The 9,502-nt window shown below is 48.5% G+C and overlaps 1 protein-coding gene across 3 annotated transcripts in view; it reads left to right on the top strand.

Moving 5' to 3' along the window:
- Nucleotides 1–75: 75 nt before the first annotated feature.
- Nucleotides 76–9,502, top strand: part of zbtb17 (zinc finger and BTB domain containing 17) — a 37,449-nt gene continuing 28,022 nt past the window's right edge. For 2 of the 3 annotated variants that reach the window (XM_078238998.1, XM_078238997.1), the window contains exon 1: nucleotides 90–217. The gene's annotated coding sequence lies outside the window, so the exon portion shown is untranslated. Of the gene's footprint in view, nucleotides 218–9,502 lie in introns of all 3 variants that reach the window. The other variant, XM_078238996.1, reaches the window with a different exon arrangement.

Below are 9,502 nucleotides of genomic sequence, written 5' to 3'. Positions count from 1 at the left end.
ACCCGGCTCACAACAAGGCGCATGCGCTCTGGTGGCGGCTGGAAGCCCCGGCTATAGCAATCGATCTGAGAGTGAAAAGATGGCGGCAGCGGCGGTAGGGCCCAGCTAGCCCGAAGCAGCGGCACGGCGAGCGCGACAAACCTCGATAGCAGGCCCAAGAGAGGGCGGGGGGAAATCGAGCCGGGACCCAAGCAACAGCCCGTGAGGAGAGAGAAAGGTGAGGTTTAGACTGGAGTGGGGGGGGGAGCTGGCAGCGCGCCTCAGAAAGTGACTGAAGGAAAGGGCGCTCTGAGGCAGAGGGGGTAGAAGGAGGCCGCGGACTCGCCTCCCGCCGCCATCATGGAGACGAGGCAGGGTCCGCCAGGCGCGCTCAAACAATGCATGGATCAATAGATACAGAGAGGGTTAATGGAGCCCAGAGACGCCAATACACTGATCAATTGATGGACGGCCAATAAACGGAGGGGTAATAATGGAGGGACACCAGGTTCCCTCTGCAGGAACGAAAGGACAGATGATCAATAAATAGAGAGATACCAAGGGAAGGAGAGACAATGAATAAGGAAACAGCAGGGCTGAGTGTCAATAAACAGGGAAATATTTGGATAGAGTTCAGTAAACAGGCCGGCCTTAGGGTGGGGTGAGCCTATAAATGGGGTCACCGTGGGACAGCAGGGAATATTGAAGGGAAACGCCAGGGCACAGAGAAGGATAATATACAGGGAGATACCAGAACATTGGGAAAATTAACAAACACTAAGGGAGAGAGAATGATAGATGTAATGCATAGACATGCATTTGGAGAGAGGGCAGATGAGGAGGCTAAACGTATGAAGGTGCTAACCTATAATCTGTTAAATTGAGGACCATTCGTATTGAGGTAACAAGTATGTTATGAAACTGTGAATCTTTAGTCAGGAGTGGTTAAGAAGGAACTGCCATCTCCGCCACAACATTAAATGTACCGAGGAAAAAATTTGTCCATCACGGTTCACGGCAAGGAATAGACCAGCAAAGATATTCCTGACCACACACAGCAGATCAGTTCTCTGCATTAAGATAAAATATCCTGCTGTCAACAATGGGCTGTGGTTGTTGGAGGTCAGTCATCGCAGTCCCAGGGCATCACTGCAAGAGTTCCTCAGGGTAGTGTCCTAAGCCCAAACATCTTCAACTGCTTCATTAATGACCTTCCCTCCGTAAGGTCAGATGATCACTGATGCTAACACAATGTTCACCATTCACAGCTTCTGAGATATTGAAGTATTACCCATATGCAGCAAGACCTGGACAACATTCAGGCATATGTATGGGGTTACGGGGATGGGTGGGATTGTTGTCGGTGCAGGCTTGATGGGCTGAATGGCCTCCCTGCACTGTAGAGAATCTGTGATTCTACTCAATGATGGGCTGATAAGTTGCAAGTCACATTTGTGCCACATGTGCCAGGCAATGACCACCTACAACAAAAGAAAATCCAACTGTCTCCCCATGACTTTCAATGATATTACCACTGCTGAATGCCCCACTATCCACCACCTGGGGGTTGCCATTGACCAGAAACTGAACTGGACCAGCACTATAAATACTTAGCTACAAGGGCAGGTCAGAAGTTGGGAGTTCCTTGGTGAGTAAGTCATCTTCTGACTCCCCAAAGTCTGTCCACCACCTGCAAGGCACAAGTCAGGAATGTGATGAATACTCTCCACTTGCCTGGAGAAGTGCAGCTCCAACAATGCTCATCCCGTGAAAGATTTTTTAAAAGTATGGGATTCTGCTTTTTTGCCAAGGCTTGAGCTAGACTGGGGCAGGGCAGGATGAAATGAAAATTTCAATAATCTCAGCTCTATATTGACGTACAAAAGCAAATGGGAAAATGTATTTTTAGTGTGATTTTAATGTTAGAGAAACTTGAAACTGCTTCATGTATTGTGAAAAGTTTTAACACTGGAAATAAATATCCCAAGTATTGTTATACCTGAGTGTTCATAGAATCCCTACAGTGCAGAAGGAGGCCATTTGGCCCATCAAGTCTGCACCAACTTTTTGACAGTGTCTTACCCAGGCCATCGTCCTCTGCCCTATTCCTGTAAATCTGCAAATTCACTATGGCTAGTCCATCTAACCTACACATCTTAGGACACTAAGGGGCAATTTAGCAAGCCAGTCCACCTAACCTGCACATCTTTGGACTGTGGGGGGAAACCGGAGCACCTGGAGGAAACCCACACACACGGCGAATGTGCAAACTCCACACAGACATTCACCCAAGGTTGGAATCGAACCAGGGCTCCTGGTGCTGTGAGACCCGGGTCCCTTATGTTATAAGTGCTTTGTCTATGTTGAAATTAATGTCAGATCCTGATATGAGTCAATAATGGAAACACAAACTCTTGTATCGACCAATCACTGTCTTTAAAATTCCCACTCCACTTGCACTGCCACAAAATATTTTTTTAATTCATTTATGGGATGTTGGCCAGCATTTATTACCCATTCTTAAGTGCCATTTTAGGGGGTATTTAAGAATAAAGACATTAGTTAACCTTCTACTGTGGTGGGATTCAAACCCAGGAACATTACCTGGGAGGAGGAAGCACTGGGGACCACCCAGGAGACTCCGGAAGTCTCCAGACCTTCTGAATTGCACCTTCCTGACACCGGTGCATCTCACGGGCAGTGGGCTGAAAAGGGTTGCATTGCTCCATTCATGATACCCGAAAGTGGGCTGAGGCTCCCCAGGTCCCGGCCTTCAGGGGATGTCCACCAAGGGCATCAAGGGGCATGGGACACAGTGGACTGCCTCCACCTCCGATGTGCACCCTGGGGAATCATCTAGACGTAGTGCTAGACTAAGATTAAGGCTAGGGAGGAAATTGCGGGTCCCCTAGCAGAGGGAACTGTTAGAGTCCCCTAACAGCCACAGGTGAGGTGCTTGAAGATTGGAGAGTGGCAAATGTTGTGCCTTTGTTTAAGAAGGGCTGCAGAGAAAAGCCTGGGAACTACAGGCCGGTGAGACTAACATCTGTAGTAGGTAAGTTGTTAGAAGGTATCCTGAGAGATAGTCCAGGGGCAAGGACTGATTAGGGACAGTCAGGCTGGCTTTGTGAGTGGAAAATCATGTCTCACGAATTTGATTGAGTTTTTTGAAGGGGTAACCAGGAAGGTAGATGAGGGCAATGCAGTTGGCGTTATCTACATGGACTTTAGCAAGGCCTTTGACAGGGTACCTCATGGTAGGTTGTTGCATAAGGTTAAATCTCACAGGATACAGGGTGTGGTAGTCAATTGGATACAAAATTAGCTTGATGACAGAAAACAGAAGATGTTTGTAGAGGGTTGTTTTTCAAACCGGAGGCCTGTAGCCAGCGGTGTGCCTCAGGGATCATTCCTGGGTCCTCAGTTATTTATCATTTATATTAATGATTTGGATGAGAATATAGGAGGCATGGTTAGTAAGTTTGCAGATGACATCAAGATTGGTGGCATAGTGGACAGTGAAGAAGGTTAGCTCGGATTGCAATGGGATCTTGATCAATTGGGCCTGTGGGCTGATGAATGGCAGATGGAGTTTAATTTAGATAAATGCGAGGTGATGCATTTTGGTAGATCGAACCAGGGCAGGACTTACTCAGTTAATGGTAGGTTTTTGGGGAGAGTTGGAAAATAAAGAGATCTAGGGGTGCAGGTTCATATCTCCTTGAAAGTGGAGTCATATGTGGACAGGGTGGTGAAGAAGGCATTCGGCATGCTTAGTTTCATTGATCATAATATTGAATATAGGAGTTGGGACGTCTTGTTGAAGTTGTACAAGACATTGGTAAGGTCACACTTGTCATATTGTGTACAGTTCTGGTCACCCGATTATAGAAAGGATATTATTAAATTAGAAAGAGTGCAGAAAAGATTTACTAGGATGCTACCAGGACTTGATTTGAGTTGAACGGAGAGGCTGAATAGACTGGGACATTTTTCCCTGGAGCGTAAGAGGCATAGGGGTGATCTTATAGAGGTTATAAAATAATGAGAGGCATAGATAAGGTAGATAGTCAACATCTTTTCCCAAAGATAGGGGAGTCTAAAACTAGAGGGCATAGGTTTAAAGTGTGAGGGGAGAGGTACAAGAGGTGCAATTTTTTCACACACAGGATGGTGAGTGTCTGGAACGAGCTGCCAGAGGTGGTAGTAGAAGCGGGTATAATATTGTCTTTTAAAAAACATTTAGACAGTAAGATTGGCATAGAGGGATATAGGCCAAACGTGGGCAATTGGGACTAGCTTAATAGTAAAAACTGGGCAGCATGGACAAGTTGGGCCAAAGGGCCATGCTGAATACCTCTATGACTCTATTATTAAGAAGTTGTAGGGTCTCTAAGAAGGCACGGGTAAAGGCAGACACTGTAGTCAGGGATAGGATAGTATGCACTGTACAGGATAACAATTAAAGGATATTACACCCCAAAGCCACGATACCTCTTTCTGTGAGCCATCTCCCACAGGGAGTTTCGTAACCCACCTGTACCCATAGAGACAGAATGCATTATACAGCACGGAAAAGGTCCTTTGGCTCATCGAGTCTGCACCGACGATAACTACCTCTGAAGTCGCATTAATACAATTTTCCAGCAACAGTGCCATGTCCCTAAATACAGTAGTATTCCAAGCGTTCATCCAAATCCAAAGGGTTGTAGGGTAACCGACCTCCACTACCATTCCAGGCAGTGCATTCAGATCCTCGCCACCTACTGAATGCAAAGCTTTCTCTCAAATCCCTTCTGAGACTCCTGCTCCTTACCCTCACGTGATTGACCCCTCAACCAAGGAAATCAGCTGCTTCCCATTCACCTTGTCCTTACCCCTCATGAACTCATGCATCTCAATCATGTCCCCCCTTCAGCTTTCTCTGCACTAAAGACAACAATCCAAACCCATCCCATCTCTCCTTATAGCTCAAATGCTCCATCCCAGGCAGGTCCCGATGACCCCCTGCAGTATTTCTTCTGATGCAACTGCACCTTTCCTATAGTGAGGTGACCAGAACTGCACACACACTACACCAGCTGTAGCCTAATCAATATTCTGTACAGCTCCAACATAACCTTACTGCTCTTGTACTCCATGCCATGACTGATGAACGCAAGTGTCTCATATGCCTTTGCAACCACTCTATTAACCTGCCCTATGCCATCAGGGATCTGTGAATTAGTACCCCAAGATCAATCCGTTCCACTGAGCTGCCCGGTGTCATGCCATTCATTACATACACCCCTGTCTTGTTACTCTTCCGAAGTGCATGACCTCGTACCTATCAAGGTAAAATACCACCCTCGCCCTGTCCAACTGACCAACTTGCCTATATGTTCCTGTGACCTATCCTATGACCACTGTCTTCACCACGAACCACCTTACCAACCTTGGTGTCATTTGCAAACTCACTGACCATCCCCCCACATTATCACCTATATCATTTATGTATATATAAACAATACGAGATCCAGTACTGAACCTTGTGGCATGTCACTGGACACCAGCCTCCAGTACTTGAACAGCCTGCTGCCACCACCCTTCATATCCTGTTACTAAGCCAATTTCGGATCCATCTTGCCGAGTTTCCCTGACTTCCATGTGCTTCAACAGGGCTCAGTTAGTCCCTATGTGGGACTTTGTCAAGGCTATGCTGAAAGCCATATGAACTACATCAACTGTGCATCCCTCATCCAGACACTCAATCACTTTTTCGAAGTGCCAAAGCCATGCTGACTATCCCTAAGCGACCCACACCTTTCCAAGTGGGGCCAAATGCTGTCCTTCTGAGGTTTCTCCAACAGTCCTCCCACTACTGATGTGAGACGCCTCCGTCTGTAATCCTTTGGTCCATTCTCCTCCAGCCCCCCAAGCAGTCCTAGAAGTGAGGGCTATGGAGGCCGAGATGCACCGACAGCCTGGAATGGCATCCTCATCACCCACTTAACCCTGATTCCATGGGGCCTGCAGGACAACATGCATGCCATCTATAGTCCCCTGCACCTGAGGCATAGTGGCAATGGTGGTGAAGTCTGCAATGTGGATATGTTGTTAGGCCTGGCATGGGTCAAAATGGATGTAGTGGGATGCCTGGGCATACAGGGCATCTGTGACCTGGATGCACTTGTGGGCTGATGACTGGGACATGCCGCACAAGTCCCCGCTTGAACCTTGGAATGATCCAGTGGGTGTAGAAGTTCAGGGCTGCTGTGACCTTCACGGCCACCGGGAGCGGGTGTCCTCCTCCCCCACGAGGTGCCAGGTTTGCAAGGATGTGGCACGGGTGCTGCACTGTCTCCTTGCTCAGGCGGAGTCTTCGGTGGCACATGGTGTCCAGCAGCTCGTTATAGGACATGCGGGACCTGTACAGTCAAGGTCTCCTTCTTCACTGTCTTCTGGCCCCCTCCATGGGCCGATGGGCAGCTAGCCGTAATCCTGACCAGCGGCCCCCTGTTGTTCTGGGGCGGCCTATGGCCTGGGTTGGCCTTGCCGCAGGTGGTGACGTCTGTCAGTTACTATAGCAGCAACGAGAATTACTGCCAACTCTACTGGCTGAATCTCGGGTTTGGGGGAGGCGGGGGGGGGGGGGGGGGGGGGCGAGTAGATGGTCTGTAAGGTTATCCATCCTGGGCCCTCAACCCCTGCCAGCACCCCGTGTCCTCATGATTCTGGAAGCTGACAATCCTACACCAGCCCCAGTGCCACACGCCACCTCAATTGGCCGCTGAACGTTATCACATCATTGCCTCAGCGGCCCTAGGCACTGCCCATGCCCCACATGGTCACAGGACGCTCTCTTCACATGATGCAGCAGAATGTCTTCTGCACCCCAGTGCAGTTGCATGCAAAGCTGTCCCTCTGGATGTGGACCTCTGATACTACAGACCAATGGTGGCAGCATGAGGCAGACTGGGCTTAGCGTTCTGGCACTCACGTAAGGCATAAGGGTGAATTTGGGAACATCCTCATTGAGGAATCTGTGCAGTATCAACCTGTATGCACCTACCTTGATATATGGTGCAAAGTGGCTTCCAGACATGGTGTGCAGTTCAGACAGATGGTAGAGAAGCACTTTCATGCAATGGATGCCCATTGTAGGGAGCACTGCAGAGTCTGTGCAGTGTGAGGACCCGTGTTAACATCTGCAGAGCTCCCTTGATGGGGGCGACAGCTGCCAGGCCTGATGCTTGTGACTGTTAGTGGAGCTTGGGATGGAATGTCCTCAGTAAACCACAGAGCCTGTCCAGCAGATGGGTAAACACAGTAAGAAATCTCACAACACCAGGTTAAAGTCCAACAGGTTTATTTGTAGCAAACGCCACTAGCTTTCGGAACTGGCTGTTCCTTCGTCGGGTGGGTGGGAGTTCTCACCCACCTGAACTCCCACCCACCTGACGAAGGAACAGCCAGTTCCGAAAGCTAGTGGACTTTAACCTGGTGTTGTGAGATTTCTTACTGTGTTTACCCCAGTCCAACGCCGGCTTCTCCACAGCAGATGTGGAGCAGGGTAAACAGTGCAACGTTCGTGGGATTTAAACTCAACCTCACATTAAACCCCTCGAGGTCTTTCAGCAGTCAGGGAGAACCCTAACCCAGCGATGACCCCAGACCTCAGGAACCCTGACCCTGCTGTGACCCACAGACCTGAGGAGCCCCCGACCCAGCCCGAGGTCCTCCAAGGCCCTGTACCTTTGAAGGCTCCCCCCCACTTCGCACCATGACAATGGCTGACCCGGCCTCTTGCAGCCTGGAGATTGATGCTAAGCGGTATTCACCTCCTTGCTCACCCTCGCAACTGTTGCGCCTAAACCACACTTCAAGGGACTGGTAGTGATTCCCGGTCATGCGACATCCCGCTGGAGAGGTGGGAACATCCCGGAAGAGGGGGGACGATTGCGTGCCACGCTCACTAATGAGACTGAAATCCAATCAATCTCATGCAAATCAGCTCTGCACTCTTTCTGTGCGCGATCTGGTTTATGCCATTAGAAAGAGGCCGGGATGATTGCAAACCGCTCCATGCAAAACCGATTTTTAGGCCCGCACGCTATTTTCCAGGATTGGCACGATCTATGCCAGGTGTGGTGAAGTGGGAAAATCGTCCCCATAGTCTCAGGATCCTTTTTTCTGTTGTTCGACTCACAGCCTAACCCCAGCCTTATCAGCTTTCGTATTTCCCCAGGTTGAATGTGTACCTTTATTGTGAGGGGCTGCCTCACCGGTCCATTGAGGAGCAAGCTATTTTAGAGAGCAAAGCTCCGTTTGTCTTGGGCCCCCATTCCCTCTCTCCTCCTTCCCACCATCCCAATGGCATTAACTTGTGTGCTGGTTTAGAAGGAGCACAATTCCGTTTCTATGCACCGATACTCAATGAGCAGGTGAAATGCTCTGTCATTACGTGTGAAGGAACAGAACTACAGGTTTGTTAAAAAGCAAAATACTGCGGATGCCGGAATCTGAAACAAAAACAGAAAATGCTGGAAAATCTCAGCAGGTCTGACAGCATCTGTGGGGAGGGAATAGAGCCAACGTTTCGAGTCTGGATGACCCTTCGTCAGAGCTTGTAGTTGGTTTGTAACAGGTTTGTAATTATTAAGCTTTTTTGATGCTGTGATTTTTCAAAGCAAGGGATGTTGCTGAGGAATGGAATATTTTCTAGTTTGGACACCAATATCGGCATCAAGTTCTTAAGTTTAAGAATAGGATCATTAGCTACACAGTAAAGCTCTCTCTACAGTGTTCCACCAAACAGTTAGCGAGGGATAAATGCAAGGTGAAGCTTTCTTTGGTCCCAACCTCAGAAGACAGTCCATTTTTTACAACACTCATTCAGTAGCCTCTCTTAGAAAGGAAGTCAATTCAATGCAGAATTAGGAATGTTTTATTCTGTGGCACCTTTTCAGCTTTGAAAAGCAGCGAAACCTACCAATCACACATATAAACCATCCAGTGAAAAAAATTCCAAACAGGGCGGCACGGTAGCACAGTGGTTAGCACTGCTGCTTCACAGCTCCAGGGACCTGGGTTCGATTCCCGGCTTGGGTCAATGTCTGTGTGGAGTTTGCACATTCTCCTCGTGTCTGCGTGGGTTTCCTCCGGGTGCTCCGGTTTCCTCCCACAGTCCAAAGATGTGCGGGTTAGATTGATTGGCCATGCTAAAATTGCCCCTTAGTGTCCTGAGATGCATAGTTTAGAGGGATTAGCGGGTACATATGTAGGGATATGGGGTAGGGCCTAGGTGGGATTGTGGTCGGTGCAGCCTCGATGGGCCAAATGGCCTCTTTCTGCACTGTAGGTTTTCTATGATTTCTTCTATGAGGTCTGTATTTGAAGGTATGAATCTTGGTCAGCTCAAACATTTACTGTCAGAAAATTAATTCATCTGCTGCAAGTTAACTCGGTAGCCAGATATGAGCATCATGAACCAACCTTCGTAGCCTGAATTGATGTTGAAATTTCTTGCTTTGTCTAAACTGTG

The sequence above is a fragment of the Mustelus asterias genome, chromosome 22 (genome assembly GCF_964213995.1).
Source record: "Mustelus asterias chromosome 22, sMusAst1.hap1.1, whole genome shotgun sequence".
Taxonomy (NCBI): domain Eukaryota; kingdom Metazoa; phylum Chordata; class Chondrichthyes; order Carcharhiniformes; family Triakidae; genus Mustelus; species Mustelus asterias.
The sequence above is the reverse complement of the archived record's forward strand: the minus strand, read 5'-3'. Positions and strand labels throughout refer to the sequence as shown.